The sequence below is a fragment of the Spermophilus citellus genome, assembly GCF_964194105.1.
Source record: "Spermophilus citellus genome assembly, chromosome: 8".
Classification (NCBI taxonomy): Eukaryota; Metazoa; Chordata; class Mammalia; order Rodentia; family Sciuridae; genus Spermophilus; species Spermophilus citellus.
In genome coordinates this window covers 109,487,235-109,510,220 of record NC_138189.1, presented here as the reverse complement: position 1 = coordinate 109,510,220, position 22,986 = coordinate 109,487,235, and positions in this window count along the sequence as shown.

Genomic DNA, 22,986 nt, shown 5'->3' with positions numbered 1-22,986 from the left:
AGAGGAGTATGGTTGTGAGAAAGATGTGCTAATGACATCTTGGACAGAAAATCCTCTGGGTTCAATTCATAACCACCTACCCATTGTTGCTTCCTTATATACCCATTGATCTTGTTCTATCCTGGAGTATATCTATCCTCTGCAATATGATGTTTTGTTGTAACAGCTTTCTACTACTGTCTTTTCCTAGAGTTGCTTTGCCAATCTTCATAATCCCAGATATTTGGTTTTTAGGTGGTATCTTTCTGGTAGGTCTACATGATAGGAAAAACTGAAAGTACACTGGATGACTACTCTGAATTGAATAGATTATTAAATTATTTATTAAAGTATCAAATTATGCTGACATAATACTAAATTATGATTGAAACTATTCAGATTGTATAAAAGGTGACTTGTCAAAACAACTAGTTGGATAAATGAAGAAATAAGAACCTGTTATCATCTCTTTAACTAGGTTATTAAAATCATAAACTAATTTTTAAAAAATCATAAACAAGTTACTGTGAAAAATGATTTATAATATACAATATAATTTTTATATTACTAATATAATAAAAATTTATAAATATTTTATATTGCTAATGCCAAAATGTTTAGGGTAAGAACAGCAATCTGTTTTTTCCAGGTCTTTCCTGATTTTATAATTGAAAGTTCTCCACCCTGGAAAACCTCATTTCCAGGGAAATCATGATGGCTGTTCACTTAAATTTAATGAACTGTTCTGTGATGTATAATGAAGTTTTCCAGCCTCTTTTTAGCAAATATCTCTATGACAAACATTTTTAATTTTGTAAATGCTATATATGAGTGTTTCTTCTGAAAAAGAAGTTGTGAATTTATTTAATGTGAAATTTGTTTCAAATTAGAAAGAGTAGTAAATATAGAATAGACATCATTTTAAACATACAAGTTGAACAAAAGTAAAGGGATAAAGAAAGAAAGACTTTATAACAACTCCCCCCATAAATCAGATAATAAAATTAAAAGTAAGCTATATATGAAACTGAGTCCGATGAGATTAGTCATAGTTATAGGAACAACTAGATATAGCTAGCAATTAGGGATTTAACATGAACATCACAAAAAGAAAGGCTTCTTTACAATATTTGCCCCAAATTTATAAATAAAGCCATAATTAAAATACTGTTCTCCTATAAGATCTAACACATTTTGGACATTTTGATTTTCCCACTGAAAAATTCAGAGAAGCAACAAGAGAGTTTGTTATTTAGAACCCAATATTAATAACAAAAATCACACACCACTATCTGATGATATGACTTGAGAATTCCAAAATACTAGAGTTAACATGAAAGCTGATTCACCAATGAAAGAAACTAATAAATAAAATACAGCATTTTCTATAGAAAATACTAAATAAAATACAACATATTCACAGTTTAGATGTTTCCTGAACTGGCCTATCACACAAAGAATAAATACTTCTCAGTGAAAGTGAGCTCAGAATCAAAAGTTACGAACTACATAAGTAGACATGGAAATGTGCCATGTCTATATTCTCCTTCAAAGGACTTGTCCAGGTATCAGAAAGGCAGGCAGCTCACTCAAAGTTGCCACAGTAGAGAACAAAAAGTGGATGTGTAACCTATGTGATTCTGCAATATGTATACCGGGTAAAAATGGGAGTTCATAATCCGCTTGAATCAAATGTATGAAATATGATATGTCAAGAGCTTTATAATGTTTTGAACAACTAATAATAAAAAAATTAAAAAAAGAGAAACCGCTCGTTCTAGGGTCATTTCTTTTTTGTTATGATTAGTGGAATGTATCAACATACAGTGCACAGATATCTAAGTAGATATTCAGAGTGTTTGAGGGATGGTATAAGATTAGCATTTAAATTGGTGGATTTTGAGTAGAGCACTGCCCTCCACTATGTGGGTAGATCTTATCCAACCACTGGAAGTCCTGAATGTAATAAAATGATTTTTTTTTTCATTGAACAAGAGAGAATTCTCAGGAAGAATGCTTCCAGACTCAAAAATAGCATCATCTCTCTTAGGTCTGTAGTCTTCTAATCTATCCTGCAGATTTTGAACTTGCCAATTTCACAATTATTTGAATCACTTCTTTACAATAAACCTCTCTCTTTTATATATATTCACATTCCATTGGTTTTGTTTCTCAGGAGAATCCTGACTAAGACATAGTCTTTTAAAAGCAGCCAATATTCTTTGACTGAGTGAAGCAGGGAAGATCAGGTCTTTTCAGCCTTTAAAGGGCCACTTTCATGTTTAATGTTTGCTTCAGAGGTTCCCTACTAGGTTGACTGAAACTTTGCCTTCTATTAGAGTTCAAGTGCTACCTCTGCACAGTTGAATTTATATTCTTTTTAGTTTGCAAATACTGATTCCAAAAAGATATATTCATCCTAAAATTTGTTTTGACATGCATTTTTACAGAACCAAACCAACCATAGCTGGTTGTAAGAGTGGTTAAAAAATAAGAGGTAATAAGTTTATTTATTGTCTGGTTGTCAATGAATATACAATCACTAACAGTAAGTGAAACACAAACAGCCCCTGACACAAGGTAGTGGTCTGTTTCTTACAATATTCAATGAAAGTGGTTGGGAGGGAAAAAGTGCATACCTTGAAAGGGGATGAATTGGCAGGCTCATTGTTCAAGATGTTTGAGATAGCTACTTGTCTAAAGGTATCAAATAGTTATTGCTTAGCAACATTGATACTGGAAATAGAATGAACCATTCAGATTGCATATCTGACAATTAAAATTCAAATGTGAAATCAAAGGGCCTCTGGTAACATCCAAGAAATTCTCTAGCTGGTAAGATGAGAATAAAAAACCACTTACCTTATTGAGACAAAAATGTTTTTCTAAATCAGAGATCTGGTTTTGAAACCCTGGATCCATGAGGTAAAGGCCCATGAGTAGGTCACATGAAGATTTGATTGTGTGAACTTCTTTGATATTTCCAATAATGCACTAACTCTTGAAAAGCCATCACTTGCAACCCTGCAGAATCCTGTTTTAAAGCAATATTCCTCCCTCCTAGGACTCTTCCCTCTTCTCCTCCTGTCTGCTAAGACTAAACTATGACTACACTGCAGTATATGCCAGCTAGAAACAATATCCTAGAACTGCTAAGGGAAGATAGGGACTATACCTTAAAGAGACTAGGCAATACGTACTCAGGGATCTAGTAGTGTCAGATTTTCAGGTTACTTGTTTAAGACATCTGGAATATAAAATTAAATAGCAAGAGTTTATTGATTTAGGAGTATTATCTTTGATATAGAACTCCAGGAGATTATACCAGTCATCATTAGGATATTTCCTGAAATCATGGAATAGAGATAAGTTATGTTGAACAAGGTTAGAATTGCCATAGCAGATAGTGATGGAAATAATATAAGATAATCATAACTAGCTGGTGTGGAAGACCATCAGATAACTATGTTGTACATATTACCCAGAGTATGCAATATTTAAGATTATAGAACTATGTATCACCAGAAACAATAAGATGTTTAGTGGTGGCTCCCCTCTGTGAGCCAAGGATGATTGATGATTGGATAGACTAAAGAGACCAGTTTTCACTGCTTAATCATAAAAATCCTGGAAGTTACATCACTTTAAGTAATCATTAAGAGTAGAGTATCAACTATACATTCCTGAACTTCAGAGAGTTGTGGAGATGGTTAACACAAGATGGTGTAATTTAGAAGTGAAAAGAATGGGCAGCACAGTTTATAAGTATTCACAGTTTATAAGTAATCCAGGTGTTATGGTTTAGATATGAAGTGTCCCCAAAAACTCATGCATGAGACAATGCAAGAAAGTTTAGAGGTGAAATGATTGGGTTACAATAGGCTTAACCTAATCAGTGCATTAATCCAGTATAATGGATTAACTAGGTGGTAACTGTAGGCAGATAGGGTATGGCTGGAGGAGGTGAGTCACTGTGGGCCTTTGGAGTTTATATTGTGTCTTTGTGAGTGGAGTAGTTACTATGCTTCCTGATCCCTAGTCCTGACCTGCTCCTCTGCCACACTCTTCCACCATGATATTGTGCCTTTCATTGGGCCTTTAGGAAGGAAATTGGCCATCTATGGACTAAGACTTCTGAAACTGTGAGCCCCAAATAATTTTGCAACACTGTAGTAATTATCTATATATGTATGATATATATTTATATATGTATGATATATATTTATGCATGTATACATATGCACATGTATGTATAAATATCATAGATTTATATATATTATATATTTATATATGTGTCTACATATATAAATATATAACATATTATATAAATATATAATATATACATATATAAATACATATTATATATTTATATGTGTATATACATATGCACATGTATAAACCTATATTTATATATACATGTGCATATGTATACATATATAAATATATATGAATACATAAAAACATATATTCTTCTACTCTTTCAATTATATGTGCCCTGGAGAAAGTATAAAACTTAGATGTTTTGAAGTCTTTTGAACACAGGATCTAAGTTTAGAATACCCAAATGTGAGAAAAAATCATCATGGCCTCATGCAAAAGTGGGCAAAGTAGGTAATAATTTGAGTAGTAAGCAAGGTACAGCTCACACTGTGTCTCTTACATTCATGGAAATACTGGATGGTCATGTCCCCCTTCATTGAATGCTTAGTTGGAATTCACTTATTTAGCAGTTGTTGCTACCTCCATGATAGAACCTTGCTGTGTTTGAATAAAGAGTTGTCTAATGGAGAGGACTACATGATGTCTTAAATTGCTCTCTCTAAATTTTGTTAGAGCAAATAAAAATAATAACATCTTGTTATAGGGAGAAAAGGTTGAGATGAATACTACCTTTAAAGATGTAAAGGATGAAGAAGTAGTGGTCATTTTTATCTTCCAACTTAATTTGTTTTCCGTGCTCCTACAGAAAGTGAATGGCTCCTGGAAGATTACTCGAAGATGAAAACAAGCTTGACAAAGTAGTGGCTTCAATGTAGTAACATGCTACAAGATCTTGGCTAGAGAAGATTAATACAAGCTCAGATAAGCCCATGGCATACAGCCATTAATTTGGAGAATTTGTTCTCATCTATCCCAAGTAGAAAAAAAAATTAGTCATTTATACCAAAGCAGAGCAGACAATAATAAACATTTCATTTTTCCCTAGGGATTTTAACTCTCTTATCTTCTAAAATCCCACAAAACTTCAAATATATCATGTATTCGGATGACATTAGCTTTATGGGGCCATATTAAAAAAAATCATGGAAGATACATATCCTATGCAAGGTGAGAGTCAAGCTTGAAAAGATATAGAAGACTGTCAAATTTGTACAATATTTACATGTATGTATAAACACATATGCACACATGTGCACACACACAAACACACACACACATATACATTTGTTGTTGTTGTAAATATTTTCCCTCTGTGTGGCTTATTGACTTGCTTTCTTAACTATGCAACTGACAAGCAGGATTTTTTACCTAATCTATCAGGTTATTGCTTTCTGTATGAAGATATTGTGCCTACTCTCAACTTGCAATGACATTCTCCTATTTTTTCAAAAATTTTTTATTGTTTTGACTTTCTTTCACATATAAGTCTATGATTTATCTCTAGCTTTGTATACAATGATGTAGAAAATATGTCTGTTTTTTTTTTCCACGTCAATATATAATTGTTCTAGCACTATTTCTTGAAAAACTTTCCATTCTTCATTGATTACTTATATCTGTAATGATCTTGCCCTTCTTTGGTAATACTCTTTGCCTCAAAGTCAATTTTGTCTGTTATTAATATAGAAAGTCTAACATATTATTTTTTTTCTAATTTACAACATGATTTTAACCCATTTTTGTACTTTCCTTTTAAGTTTATCAATTTCTTATCAATGTTCAACTTTAAATTATTATAAGATTTTCCTTTACTTCTTTGAATTACTTTAATAGTTTCTCAGGGGATTATAATATGTAAATTTAATTATCACAATATATTGAGAATTACTAATCTACCACTACCAGAACAATGCAAGAAATTTGCCTACATATTTCCACCTACTGTTGCCTTAAGTTCTATCTCAATTTTATATTTTACATTTTCCTATGTCATAAATCCCAAATCACACCATTAGAATTTTGTTTTAAATAGTCATGTATATCTTCAATAATTAAAAAAAGAAAAAAAGTGCCAACTCACATAATTATCTAGATACTTTTACCATTTCTAGTACTATTTTTGTCTTCATATTTTAATTTTTACACATTCATGTTTCCCATCTGCTTAAAACTCACTTTTATTTCTTGAAGAGGAAGGATCTTCCCTCATGACTAATTCAATTTTTAATTTATTTACATTTCTTGTTATTTGCTTTTCAAGTCTTGAAAAAAAGTTTCTTTGTTGATACAGACTTTTTAAAATTTGTTTAGGCATTCTAAAGATGTAATTGCCTGGTTATTGGGCTCAGGACCTGCTACTGAAAATTTTGCACCTTGACATTTGAGAACTGCAGTTGTAGAAAAGCCAACTTCACTATACTCTTATCTTTCTCCTCAGTAGCAGGTTGTAAAACCTAGCTGACTTTCCATGGAAGTGGGTAAGACCTTCACTCCATAGTTACCCACCCTAGAAAAACGAAGGAGTGACATCTCTAAAGACATAGACTCAGTGAAAAATACCAACAGGTCTTGTTAAATCCCCCATTTTATTGCCATTAGATTATACTCCTTTTATCCAATCACACTTCTCCACAACTATCCATTTCTTCATCAAACTTGGAATGCAAGTACTCAGAATTCCCTGACTTCTTTGTAAGTAAATGAAGAAATCTTGACTTCTGCATAATGTAAAATTTATACTGTGTTAAATAAATGTGTATTTCTTTTCCATGTTTTGTTATAGGGTCTCCCAGCCATGAAGTTAGCAACGGGTGAGAAAAGAAAGCTTTGCCCCTCTATGCTTCTCACCTTTTTTGTTTGTTTGTTTTAACTTCTACTGAGTTAGCCACCATGTGTGTGGTTTCTCTCATATTTTTTTAAACTGCTTCCAAGATTTTTATTCTCGTTTTTCTGCCATTTTACTGTACTTTCATTATATGCTTGGTATTATATTTGATGTGTTGCAAAGAAAGTAGATTTATTTATTTACTTCTGAATGGTATTGATTTTGTTCAAATAGATGATTAATTTAGTTGGACTCAAGTTCTGAAGTTATCCCTCCTGTAATTTCTTTAGGCCTTCCACTTATGATTTTGCTAGGATTCTTGACATCTTTATCACTCCTATCCTATTATAGTGCCAGCCAAAGTTTTGGGTAAAGTTAGAATGGAAATTTTGTTGTTTATGTCTTTTGTGGCTCCTTCTGTCTGCCACAAACCATATTCTCAGGCCCAGCACATTTCAGACACTAAACATTTCATCCTAACATCAGAAGAGCTATTGGTCTCTTTTTTGAGTTACAGGGGCTCTGCACTCAATTGAATAAGGGTGACTTTGGTAATGAGCCATATAAACATGAATCTCACCCAGCACATGTTTTCTTCTTTTAACAGTCAACTCTTAGCCAGAACCAATGGTATACCCCATACCCAACTACTTGCAAAGCTGAGGCAGGTGGATCACTTAAACCCAGGAGTACAAGGTCAGCCTGGGCAACGGAGGTGCCTACTTAAAAACAAGAACAAAACAGGTCAATTTTTTTCTATTTTTGACCTGAATTTTTTTTCTCTAGTGTTTTCAAATAATGGATTTGAGAAATATTATATCCAAATTTAATAATTGCTATCTATGGTAAGATTAGTTTAACAGAAGCTGTTCTACCATTTCCAGAAACAAAATTCTGACATGTAATTTGGTTTTATAATCTCTGTGTCTGCCTTCTTTTTTCCTCACCTTCCTCATTTAATTATTTTTCTATTTGCATTGTGAAGAGCTTTTTCTCCATATCTCTATATGTCTCTATATCGTTACTTTTACTTGGTAGGTATCCAAAATAAGTCTAGAGTTGTAGTTCTTTTCTATCTCCTTCTTTATCTTACTTAATTCCACATAAGCCCAACACAATTGTAAGATTTCTTCTATAGGCAGGTGTGGCTTATCCATTTATTCTAAGAATTGTTTCACTATAAGTAGGCAAGAGGAAATCTCATGATGTGCCTGCATGGGAAAGATCTTCCCACATCCAGAAGAAGAGAAAAATTGGGCTTCACAAACATAAGTTAGTGTGCATTAAGGGTGCTGGTAACATATGTTTGAAAGATGTCAATGTATTTCACCAGTTAAATATCTGAGATATTTAATTGTGTCTGTCATATATCTTTAGGGAAGTAAAGCAGTAAGAATCTTTTTTAGTTGAGAGTTTGCATTTTCAAATACAGAAAGAAGAAATGTGCTGTTTGTGTGGGCTGTTTTCTGTTTAAAATGATGGTCAATTATGTGCTTTTTTTTCTTGAGCATATGGACGTTCTAAAATCCATTTCTATAATGCTTGAATTTTTTACAGGGTCCCCCATTGCTCTTTTTGGTTTCCCAAATTTAATCATTCTCAAGTCACGATTTTTCAGATTTATTATTTAATTTTTAAAACAAAGTGTGTGCCCATATCACTTACCTTTGAGTGATAATAGATTACTACTCAAATGAATAAGAGTTGGAGCCCAGGTTGAAGTTTGTCACTCCTGGTCAATTTCTCTTCAAATTGACATCTAATTCAAGTCTCTAATTTGAAAATTACTTCATACTTTTAATTTATGTCCTTTTTGTCCTTTTGAACATAACATTATTTGTAAGTAACTAAGGTCTCAATTATGAAACATTAATTATCAGGATTATACCTATTTCAACCCTGGTCTGTTTTTTTAAATAAATTTTTAAATTTATATATGACAGCAGAATGCACTACAATTCTTATTCCACATATACAGCACATTTTTTTCATATCTCTGGTTGTATACAAAGTATATTCATACCAATTAATTCATGTCTTTATACATGTACTTTGGATAATAATGTCCATCACATTCCACTGTCGTTTCCAACCTTGGTCTTAACACTAACTGTATAACTTCCAAAATCTACTACCAAAACTATAATTTCCATTTTCTAATTCCTTATCCATGTTGTGTGGACATTGCAGACCATAGGAAATATAAATATGTGCTTATACAAGATGAAGTCTAGATAACAAAGGTACCTAGATTGGTGCCCTTAGGTAGAAGTTTTCTTATTTTTGTATATTTCACAGCTCCAAAATTAGGGCAATATGTTAGATAAGAAATAAAATATTGTGTAGTCCATTTTTGGTGAGCATATTTATTCTGTTTTAAGTATCAACTATTTTTCTGAACAATAATTGCTTTTGTAGTTCACTCTTTTTGTCCCATAGATGTTAAAAACAATCTCCTACATATTAACACTCATAAAATATCAGTATATCATTTTTTTCATTATTTCAAAGATTATAGTGATAGATTGGGACAGACTATTCTTTTGATTAAAACCTAAGATACATGGATTCATGTTAAAATATGCTTGCCTAGACATAAAAGTTTCATCCAAAGTGTAAAGCACAAAATAAGGCATTCAAAAATTCAAAATGCTACATTATACAAACACTGCACAGACATGTCCAGTTCTGGGATCCAACCATAAAGGAAAACCAGAAATTTAAGTGTATAGTCTTTTCTCACTGAGAAGCACCTTATTCAATCTACTACTTTGAAAATTCAATCAAAACTAAAAAATATATAAGGAAAAGTAGGCCTTTTAATGCTAAGTAAAGATTTTAAATGTATTATGTAATATGTAGGAAGAGTGTTGGGAAAAGAAAAGAAAAAGAAAACTTCCTCAGAAGTAGAATATTTGCTAGGACCTTCTCTGTACTTTCACATTTCACAATAAGTATATTCTATGACAGTATATATGCAAATAAAAACATCTATACCCCAATATTGGCCTAAAAGCTGTACTTCCTTCTCAACAAAAATAAACGTGATAAGAATGAAAGTTACCAGACAAACGTATGATGACTTAGGCAATTTAAATTACCCCTTTTCTTGAGGCTGAAAATGTTTGCCTCTGGAACTATATCCTAAAATTTAGTTTGAGTGAAGGGTATGCTGTTTGAAATGAAAGAAATTTCAAAAAGAAAATTAGATTGGGATAATCTGTTGGAACGTGCAAACACATTCTCAGGCAAATCACTTTTTAAAACGTGGAAGTTGAGAAATCAGAAATTGATTTTTTTTTTTGAGAGAGAGTGAGAGAGGAGAGAGAGAGAGAGAGAATTTTTAATATTTATTTTTTAGTTTTCGGCGGACACAACATCTTTGTATGTGGTGCTGAGGATCGAACCCGGGCCACACGCATGCCAGGCCAGCACGCTACTGCTTGAGCCACATCCCCAGCCCCAGAAATTGATTTTTTCAAACTAGATCCTTGGGTGGCTTTGAAAAAAATCTTCCCAGCGGGATAAACTGCCCTCTAGGACCACAGGTACAGAAAATAAAGATCAGGCCATTTTCTAACACTTGTTTACTGCAAGTGGAAGGGAAATTATTGAGAAAAAGACTGCCTCTTATATTCCTTTTGAAAAAGTTATGAGTTTAGGTTTATTTGGATGGTTGGATGTTTTCAGGTCAGTACAAATTTGTATTCTTCATTTACATCTGCAGACTGAAATTAAACAATTTAGAAGTGCAAGAATGTAAACACTGCTTTTTAAAGTCCAGGTAATGACTCTAATAAGACATTTTTTTAATATTCCCTTTCTAGTTCAATTTGGTAAATATTGCTGTTTCATCTGCCCTTGTCCTCTTTATTCACCATCCTTTTCATTTCAAATTTTTCTTTCCTGTCAGTCCTTGATTTGTTGTCTTGTCTCTGGCCTACTGCTTTCAATTCTGTGTTGTTGTGGTCAACAACAAAATGATTGTCCTGATTTCTAAACCTTTCAGGTCCTCTGCTTGAGAGCAATCACTCATTTCCAGTTCAATGATTAGGAACATCTCGACAGATCTGAACAAAACCCAAGGAGGTAATCCATAAACATTCTTCCTCTGTTCCCAATTCTGGCTTTCATTCTCACTTAATATATTTTGGAGAATTAGCCCTTCAGTTTATTGACCTACTTTTCATATCTTCAAACATGAAGATCTATTTCCATTTTTAATTTTGGAATTTACCTAAGATTTCACGTTCCAAAGAGAATTAAAGGAGAAGATGTAATTGTTCATAAGGAATATTAAAATAAACTTGCAAAAAGATACAAAACTGATTTAGCAGTTGAAGGGGAAAAACAAATATATCTCCACTTGACATAAGTGTGCATATTTATACACAGGAATTGTTTTGCATTGCTCTCTGTTACTGATACAATTTAGAGAGTTGCAATATAGCTTAAAAGGCACTGAAAGGCGTGGAATCCCTAACATGATCAAATAAGCTGGAAGAATGTGCTGTAAAGAAAGGATTGCTTTCAATTGAGAATGTTTTTATTCTTAATGACCTAAATGTTGTCTTACATAATATCAGGTATATTTATTGCCTTCATACCTTGACTAAGGTATAATCTAAAAAATTAGAATAGAAATATTCCATCTTTTTTAAACAAATAATGATGAAACTTCATAGAAATGAATGAAGATGTTTCATGGTTTTCTCTTTTTGTATATTGCTACAGTATGAATGTGTCCCTCAATTACTGATGTGTTGGGCATGTAATCCCCAAATTCATATTTTGATGGTGTTTGTCAGTAAAACCTTTGGGGGATTTTTAGGGTTAGATATGGTCTTGACTGTGGGGCCCCTGTGTTTAATTAGCATCTTTATAAGAAGAGGAAGAAGCCTGAGCACATACACATTCGCCCTCTTACCATGGGATGACCTCCACCCTACTATGATGAAGCAAGGAGTTCCTCACCAGATGCAAGCCCCTGGTATTGGATGCCCTGCCTCCAGAACTGTGAGAAATCTGTTTCTTTTCATTTTGAGTTATCCAGTTTGTGGTATTTTGTCATGGCAGATTTTGTCATTTAATCTAGGAAACAGTATTTATATACACATAGAGGCGATAATTACAAGATTAACATGTTAAGGCCATATTAACATATGAAAAAATAGTTATATTATTCTATGCACATCCTCAATGATATAGTAATTGTGTTGCCACAGGGTATGGTTCTTGGAAATAGGAAAATCTCTGATAGTCTTGAATGTGCCACTTCTGATAAGTCACTTCTAAACTTTTTTCTCATGCATGGTAAAACATTCATTTCATACATCAAGCTTAGACCCATGGGTATATGGCTTTATTAATGCTCATTGCTAAATTAATTGCTCCTATATATAATATTGCTATATTAATGCTGTTACATAAAATAAAGCTGTTGCCTTACAACATAAGTTAGATTATATATATAAGGGAAATAGAAGAGACTATTGAGAAGGCTTTCACTAGCTTTGCAAAACATTATTTATCATGTATCTAGATTGCTGTAAGAGCAGCATTTCATTCTTTTGGTTTATTTACTTATTGTGGATAAAATTCAAGATAGTGATTCCTTTATTTGAAAGTCTTTTTTTTTCTTTTCCCCTTGTATTGCATTATTTCATATAACATTTATTTACAGGTCAGCATGATGACTAAAAACATTGGACACTGAAGTTTTCCAACACAATTCTTCTTAATAGGATACACACTATGAACTAAGAGTAGAGCTGATTTATAGGTTTAACAGAGTCAGGGAAAATCTGTTGTCAGGACGAATATTATGTGAGCTCCTTGAAAACTGGTGGTGGTGGAGGGGGGGATGTTGTTCTCTCTTACCCATCATGGGATGACAGTGGGCACTCTTGTAACAAAAGACAAGTTAATAAGAAAAAACAAAGCATAACAAATGTATGAAACAGAAAACTTTAGAAATGAAGACCAGAGGTTAGGGGGAACTGTGTTTTTTTAATGCTTAAATTCAATGAAAACTGGACAGCCACGTAGAAATGTGATTGGCAACAAGGTCTGAGTAGTGACCCAGCCAGACCTGCCTGTCAGATCTTTTCTTGTCCTCTCTGTGTAGCATTCCTTCCTCCCAGTTATAGGGCAGGACTTCTCTGGAATGAGTGTCTTCAAGAGAGAAGGGAGAGAGTAACCTTTGTAGGTTTGGGGGCTTGTCTGGGGGGAGAGGGAGTCTAGTCTCTATGACCTGCCTTGGGGATTAGGAATTCTGATATCTGTAACTCCCTTGAGGGAGAAGAGGGCTAGGAGAAGGTCAGAGAGACTGTGCTTCTGAGGCTGCCTCTGAAGTCCTTCCAATCTCCTTTAGTTCAAAGTACTCAGCATGCCCAAGTGCCATTCTTTGACTTATAGTTTTTCTGAGCCCCAACCCTGGGCATGTGTGCCCTGTAGTATAAAAGTACAGAGACAAAAAGCCATTTCATTGACTCAAGTGACAATGCATTTTTTCCACAGAGGCTGAAAGTGACTATTCACTCTGGCAAGATGAAAGAAACTGCCTACTACCAATGTAGGCATGGGGTGGAATGAACCTTGGGGCATCTGAGTACTTGAAAAGATAAAACACAAATACAAATGATGAGTTGGATTAGCTGAAGCAGAAAGTCTTGCTTGGTAGTTCAGTTGGGAAAAAAAAAAAACTTTAAAGCATATAAGTGAGGAAAAAGAAAGGGATTAGTAATAAGAACCAAAACAAAACAAGAACTCCTCCATGAAAGCATAGTCATTTTCACCACAGGTCTTAGTAAACTACATCATTTTGAATTCCCCAATTACGTCTGCATGCTGCTGTTTGGAGAAGAAAAGTACAAAAGCAATACCCTAGGTTTTATTGCTAAGAATGACCTAGCTTGTCATGAGGTGATCCACCACCGTGTAAAATACCTGTTATATCTTCTCATAAACTGACCCTCCAGAGCACACTTAAAATAGTTTCTAACACTGAACTTTAAACTGAACTTTAAACACAAACGTTCACTTGTCAAATGTATTTATATAAATAAAAACATCCCATTTATAATGGTTTTGAGTAGGTTGTGCTAAATTAACACAGATGCACACATTTTTTAAAAATATTTTTGTTTCTTTTTAGTTTATGTAAACACTAGGATTCGTTTTGACATAATTAAAAAAGCATGGAGCATAATTTGCTCAAATTCCATCCCTAGTATTTTCCCTTCCCCTGTCTTCCTCCCTCTCCCTGTTCCCTTCCCTCTATTCTACTATAGACACACATTTACTTTAAAGTAATTTTTATTTAGCCAAATAAATATTTAAGACGGATTACATAGCTTACATTTCATTTGCCAAGATTTTTAAATTATAAAATTTGAGACATTTGTGCCTAAAAATGAGGATTAAACCATCTTTTGTTAAAATGTGAAAAAAATGATTAAACCATAACCCAGTTAAATCTGTAAATGTATAGTTAAACAGCTAGCAGTAAAATAAGTTTTATACTTTTAAGGGATCGCTGGATTTTGTTGTCCTTTTTCTAGAGAAGGTAACATCAATAAGGTAATCAGATTGTAATATGAAAGTATTAGGATGAGTGGCTTTTTTTTTTCATTTGCAAAAATTATCAATTATGCACATTTAGTTCCTATAATAAATGATACCTGAAGTACTTACTCACTTGTCATTTTATTACCTCATTATGGTCCATTAGGACTTATAGGCATTTGTAGTAGAGAAATTTCACAATTTTAAAAGGGCTTCTTATTTAATGGTCATTGATTAAGCACTAGGGAAATCAGTGTACTGCAGAAAGCAGGAGCCACCTTGGTAATACAAGAAAGAACTCAGCAGATGGTTGGTGTTTATTTATACAATGTATCATTTTATAGATCATTAAATAAACTAAAAAAAACTCAAATCTTAAGACTCTGATTCATCAATGAAACTGCTATGTTTGTTTCTTATTCAAAACATAAAAACTATCATTACTTCTAAATGATTAATTTAAATTACTCAGATAGGTATGAAATTATTCATATTATGCCTTGACAATTCCCTAGTTCCTTTCCTAAAATATACATATATATTTTCCACTAAATAATGGTTTTTAAACAATGGTGTGGATTTTCAAGTTAATAAATGGGTGATATTACTTATATATTCTAAGTAAGACTTCTATAGTACTGTTCATTTTACGAAGAAAAAGCAGAGTTTCAGCAATAAAGAAACTTGTTCAAATTATTCTAAACGTGTTCTTCTGTGATTTTCATTTCATTCTTTTATCTATGTAAGTTTCATTTTTCTGCTGATATTTTCTATCTTTCCATTTATTATAAGTGTATTTTCCATGGCCTCACAAACATAATAGCTTGAAAGTCCTTATTTACTAATTCCAACATTTGGGTGCTCTCAAGCTAGGTCTACTTTTGGGAGTTGTATTATGAACTATGGATTTTGTTTGAGCCATTAAGACAGAAAAACTGCTTTTCTGGGAACTCTTGTGTGAAATTCCCTGGTTACAAAAGGCCCAGATCATGCTTTGAACCTGCGGCCTGCGTTAGCTCACAGCTCCAGGTTCAAACATAGCCATCTGGAGATGTGCATAACCTGCCAAGTACCAACCTGTTTTTCCTTACTCTTATCCTGTTTTTCCTGAAGGAGCTTCTTACTGATACCCTTTGGTCTGTACTACTATAAATAAAGCATTCTCTGGGTTTTTCTCTTTGTTAGGATCAGACCCATCAGGTCTATACACCCACCAGGGCCTCTCTTATTAATTCCTGGTCTTCTGTGTTTATTTCATAATACTACTTTCATTTTGCAGCCCTCCCACACCTCCAGTGGTTACCCACTCCCTCCCCGAGCAGGATAAGGGCAGAAGTTTACATCAATTTTTTTTTCTTTTTAATTTTTTGAAAACAGGTCAAAAGAACATATACATGTTATATTGTATTTTACCCTGGTCATTGTAATGTTACAATGTGGAGATTATTCATTCTGTTATTTTCCTTTGAATAACATATTGTGGTTGTTATTCTTGGATTAAAAGTGTAACTGTTGGACAGTAACTCAAAACACAATTAAATCCTTTGTTTCTTTAAGCTATATATTTTTTTCCTTCTGTCCATATGTATGGTTCAGGGGTCAAACTGGTATGTAGGCAAATTTTATGCACAGACCTGGATTCTTCCCTCAATTTCCAGAGACCGTGAATCCCTTAAACTGTTTTCTGACTCTTCAGCATGAAAATAATGTGATTTTAATACTAATGGTCACATTGAAACAGGGTTTAGTGCCTAAAAATTCTCATAAGACCCAACACTGATCATAAAACTACAAGCATTAGTGGTGGGAAAAGACACAATTCAGCAACTATAATGAATGAAGTATCTGCATCACAGCAGCAGGCCACCCCTGCAGCAAAGGGTCCAAACTCTGGAGGGACCAGGTGGAAGCTCTGATTATGCTCCTGCCACAAGAATAAAATTCTTCTAAGATCACAACCATTAACACGTGTTTGTCACCTGGCACCAAAGAGCCTTGATTAAGGAGCTCAAAACAGGTCTCAGCTGAGGTCTTCTACATTATGCCAGAAACCAACATCAATGGCCATCTCTGTGGTGTCTCCACACTGAGACTATAGGCAAATCATCAATATAACTTTTATCAGTAAACACAGCTAAAAAGTTATGGTGAACATCTCTTAATGAGTAATTTACCCATCTTTGTCCATTCTCTCAAACTTTAAGCCAGAATCTTTCTGCTTTGGTCCCCTTTGCAGAGCCTTCGACTAGTTGTTTTTTATGACAAGTGTGTATTTGCTATCTGAAGAAAGACCAGGTTGTTCAGAATTAACTCATGTTACAAGTGGAACTCCAACTTGATCTAATGAACATAGCAGGTAATAGTGAAACTAGGAACAGTGGCCTGGTTCTAATGAAAAAGTACAAACATTTTTCAATGATTATTTTCTATTTTTTATTATTGAATATTGTGGAGTTAGATTTTATTTTTCTATAGTAATAAGAAAAATTAAGGGACTGGGGATACAGCTCATTGGTAGTGTATGCATCTTGCATGCACAAGGCCCTGGGTTCAATCCCCAGCATAACCAAAAAAAAAAAAAAAAAAAAAAAAAGATGATTCAATTTCTTTACTCATTGAAGGTATAGCAAGAAACAAATTACACTAGCTAGTGTTATTAAGAAACTTATGTTCACCATTAAGTATGTTATGAAATTAAATCACTCAATTATATAATAGTGAAGCCAGGACAGGCAGTGTCCTGAGCAATTCGTACGCATTGTTATTTTATTCTCAAATATTCTATAAATAGGTAGTTTTTTCTTCTCATTTTATATATGAGAAAACCAAAGAATTATAGGTCAACTAACCTTTCTGATAACTTACAATTCTGTTAATATTTGAGTAGCAATTAAATTCCAAATATTGGAAATCAATTACAATATTAAAAAAAAGCAAGCAAACAAACAAAAATGAAAGAAAAAAGAAAAAGCAAGAAGTATTAATTTGTGCGGTTACCTTTGGTCTTCACTAAAATATCATAACAAAAAGAAGTCTTCATTTTCCTCTGAAGACATCTATATAAGCTTACAGACATTCTTCTACTAAATCTGTCATTGACACAAAGTATTCATGGTATTAATACCCATGATCTATTGTCATTATTGAACTTCTGTTGTGGCTTAAACTGTTGACATGGAAGAAGTATTGTACAGTCCCCAAATTACTATGTTTTTTTTTTACTATACATCTGTGCATGCAGCAATATGCATTCATCAGAAATTGTGCTTTAAATTTTGACATTTTTCAAGCCTTGTAAAATGTGGTACAAAACTGTCCTGCTATGCTGGGCAACAGCAAAGAACCTTAGCTCCCAGTCAGCTACAGGATCATAAGGATGAATAACAAATAATCTACAGTGTAGTGGTGTTCAGCAGGTTAGGTGGATTAAAGCAGTTTCCACCAATGATATTTTCATTTTCCAATATTTTCAAGCTATTAGCTTATTGGGCTGTAACCCCATCACAAGCCATGGAGATTTGTATATAGTTGCTACAACATAGGGTGGGCTGGATACTGCATGCTAAAGGGCAAAGATGAAGAGAGGTAAGGAAAACAAAGAACCTTAGTGTTCAAGGTGCTGTTGTCATGTCAATGTGTCATAAATAGATCGCCCTCCTTAAGCTGGTTTCAAATGAATTGTCTCTCCTGTCCATGGATTTGAGCATTGAGAAGAAATTAAGTTTAGGTAATTCTTACAAAACTTCACCTTTCCTACAACTTGATGTTTACCTAAATTTGAAAAACAGGAAAGAGTGTACTAGACCTCATAATCTTATCAAAAATTAAAGTTGAATACAAGGTAAATTAAACAGAACCATGTTAAGGAGTACATATTATTCATTATAATAAGATTTTGAAATTTAAAAATGATGGAAGAAATAGTTATGCAAATATAATTGAATATACAAATATTATATAATGTATATGATAACTATATGATATATTTTAGTAATAGCAGGGAGATATCCTTATGATAGTTAAAGTCACTTAGAACAGGAAAGATGCTGGTTCTTACAGTGAATTAGTTAAGTAACTTCAGTTAGACAAGAGGATATTATTTGGTCTATAAATTAATAGATTTATAAAACAGAAAGGTACTATAAAATGAGAAATGTTTATTCATTGAGACCACATTTTATGCCTTTTGTGTCCTATGTAATTGCTTTATTAATCCAGTAGCAGTCTTTTAAAGAGGATTTAAAGGAGAACTCAGATTTACAAAGGGCAGATGTAAATACATCAGGGAAGCCCATTTTGTGACTATTAAACAATGACATATTTTCATTTCAGTCCTTCAGGAAAGGTACTTAGAAGGAAAGACTTACTTAGAAGACCAAGGGTTTCTCTGCAAGAATATTTTTTAAACAGGCAAAGGATCAAATTTTTAAAGTGATAAGTATTGCTTATGTGGGAGCCACAGCCCTGGGCCACTGCTGACCAGGAAACCCGCTAGAGCCCAGCCCCACCAAACCACACAGGAGACAAGGCCAAGGTTAGTCCCAGGGCTACCCTGCCTAATAGCAGACCATACTGAACCCCAGCCCCAAGCTTAGGACTGCTCCACCAACAAGCAGACCCATTCCGGAGCTGAGGCCCAGGCCTAGCACTTCCATCTTGGGACACTGCAACCACCAATGTAGCCCTCCCAATCAGTAGCCTCCACTTGGGATAAGAGATAGAGCCTGGGGGCAGCTGCATCTCCAAACAGAGAGTCCACCCTTTCAGCACCATCTCTGAAAATGGTTGCATCCATCTTGGGACACCCCCACTACTATCTTGAGTTATCTCCACTGTTGCCAAAACCACCTTTAGTTGTAGTAGCATTTATTATGGGACAACGACAGGGGTCTACAAACCTAACACAAAAGGTGAGGTACAGGTATCTGTGGGGACATTATAAGATTATCAGGTAGAAACTATAATACCTCAGATCCACACTGCAAGAAAGGAAGATACGCAGACAACATGAAAAGACAAGGGAAGAAAATGCCCCAAACAAACAGGACACTCCAATAACAGAACCCATGGACAACAAACTTGATGAAATGTCAGAAAATGAGTTCAGAATATATATAATTAAAATTATCTACAAATTAAAGAATGACCTAAGTGAGAAAATACAGGCAATTGATCACATCAAAAAAGATATAAGGGAGCAAATACAGGTAGCAAAAGACTACTTCATGAAAAATAGACATTCTGAAAAAAAAAATCAGAAATCCTTGACATAAAGGAAACAAAAAATGAAATTAAAAAACTTAATAGAAAGCATCCCCAACAGACTAGATCACATAAAAGACACAATGTCAGATGATGAAGACAAAATATACAATCTTGAAACTAATGTTGACCATATAGTGAAGATGGTAAGAAACCATGAATAGAACGTTCAAGAATTATGGGATAAAATCAAAAAACCAAACCTAATATTTATTAGAATAGAGGAAATTACAGAGATTCAAACTAAAGGAATGAACAATGTCTTCAATGAAATAATATCAGAAAATTTCTCAAACATGAAGAATGAATTGGAAAAATCAAATACAAAAGGCTTATAGGACACCAAATGTGAAAAATTACAACAAATATACACTGAGACACATTATAAGGAAAATGCCTAGCATACAGAATAAAGAGAGAATTTTAAAAGCCACAAGGGAAAGAAATTAGATTAGATATGAGGAAACCAATTAGAAATTCTGAAGACTTTTCAACCCAGACCCTGAAAGGTAGAAGATGCTGGTTCAACATATACCAAGCTCTGAAAGAAAATGGATGCCAACCAAAAATCATATACACAGCACAATTAAGTTTTACAGTTGATGACAAAACTCTTCCATGATAAACAAAAGTCAAAAGAATTTACTACTAGAAAACCTGTACTACTGAACATCCTCAACAGAATATTCTATGAAGAGGAAATGGAAAACAATGATGAAAATCAGCAGAGGGAGGTATTACCGTAAAGGAAAAACAAATCAAAAGAGAAACCCAGTCAAGTTAAATACCAAAAATAAACAAAAATGACCAGGAAAACAAATTATGTCTCAATAATAACCCTGAATGTTAGTGGCCTAAACTCAACATACAAAAGACGGAGTGGCAGATTGTGTTTAAAAAAAGACCCAACAATATGCTGCCTTCAAGAGTCTCATCTCATAGGAAAAGACATCCATATACTTAAGGGAAAAGGTTGGAAAAAAAACATACCACTCACATGGACAGTGAAAGCAAGCAGGGGTTTCCATCCTCATATCAAATAAAGTAGACTTCAAGCCAAAGTTAATCAAAAGGGATAAAGAAGGACACTTAATATTGCTTAAGGGAACCATATATCAACAAGACATAACAATTGTAAATACATATGCCTCAAACATATATATTGAGTACCTACATACATCAAACAAACTCTTATCAAGTTCAAGCGTCAAATAGACCACAACACAAAAATTCTCAATGACATTAACACACCTCTCTCATCACTGGATAGACCTTCCAATCAAAAGCTGAACAAAGAAACTATACAACTCAATAATACAATCAAAAAATTAGACTTAACTGACATATATAGAATATTTCATCCATCAACAAGTGAATACACTTTCTTCTCAGCAACACATGGATTCTTCTCTAATGGAGATCATATATTATTCCACAAAGTAATGCTTAGCAAATACAAAAAAGTAGAGATACTATCCTGCATTCTAGCAGATCATAATGGAATGAAATTAGAAATCAATAATAAAATAAAAAATAGAAGCTACTCCAACACCTGAAGACAAAATAATCTGCAATTGAATGAATAATGAGTTGCAGAAGAGTTCAGAGATTAAGACATTCTTAGAGGTAAATGAAATCACTGGGATACTAGGAAGGCAGTTCTAAGAGGAAAGTTCATTGCATGGAGATCATTCCTTAAAAGGAGAAAAAGTCAACAACTAAATGACTTAATATGACATCTCAAAGCCCTAGAAGAAAGAAGAACAAACCAATACCAAAAACAATAGAAGACAGGAAATAATTAAAATTAGAGCTAATATAAATAAAATTGAAACAAAAGAAACAATTGAAAAAACTGAAAAAACAAAAAAATTGGTTCTTCAAATAGATAAATAAAATTGATAAACTGTTAACCATGTTAACTAAAAGAAGGAGAGAGAAAACTCAAATTACTAATGTCCATGATGAAAAAAGGAAATATCATGATGGACACTACAGAAATACAGAAGATAATTAGCAATTATTTTGAAAATCTGTACTCCAATAAAATAGAAAATATTGGAAGCATTGACAAATTTCTAGAGTGATGTGATTTTCCCAAACTGAATCAGGATGATATACACAAGTTAAACAGATCAATTTGAAGCAACGAAATATATGGTGCCATCAGAAGCCTACTAACCAAGAAAAGCCCATGACCAGATGGATACACAGCTTAGTTCTGTGAGATCTTCAAAGAAGAAATAATACAATACTCCTCAAATTATTTCAGGAAATACAAAAAGAAGGAGCACTTCCAAACTCATTCAATGAGGCCAATATCACCCCAATTACAAAACCAGACAAAGACACTTCAAAGAAGAAAACTTCAGACCAGCATTTCTAATGAATATAGATGCAAAAATTTCTCAATAAATTTCTGGCAAATTGAATACAAAAATATATTTAAAAGATACTTCCTCACAATCAAGTGGGGTTCATTGAAAGGATGCAAGGTTGATTCAACATAGGGAAATCAATAAATGTAATTCATCACATTAACCAACTTAAAGAATCATATGATCATCTTAATAGAGGCAAAAAAAGGCACTCCACAAAATAGAACACCCTTTCATGTTCAAAACACTAGAAAAACTAGGGATAACAGGAGCATATCTCAACATTGTAAAAGCTATCTTTGCTAAGCCCCAGGCCAACATCATCCTAATTGGAGAAAAGTTAAAAGTATTCCCTCTAAAAACTGAAAAAAATGCAAGGATGCCCTCTTTCACCACTTCCATTTAACATAGTTCTTGAAACTTTAGCCAGAGCAATCAGATAGACAAAATAAGTTAAGGGAATAGAGATAGGAAAAGAAGAACTCAAACTATCACTATGTGCTGACAACATGTTTGTATACCTAGAGGATCCAAAAAATTCCACCAGAAAACATCTAGAACTAATAAATGAATTCAGCAAAGTAGCACAATATAAAACCAACACATAAATCAATATAAAAGTAGCACAGTATAAAACCAACACATAAATCAAAGGCATTTCTGTATATTAGTGACAAATCTTCTGAAAGAGAAATTAGAAAAGTCACCCTATTTACAACAGCCTTGAAAATAAATGCTAGGGAATTAACTTAATGAAAGGGGTGAGAGAACTCTACAATGAAAACTACAGAATGCTAAAGAAAGAAATTAAAGAAG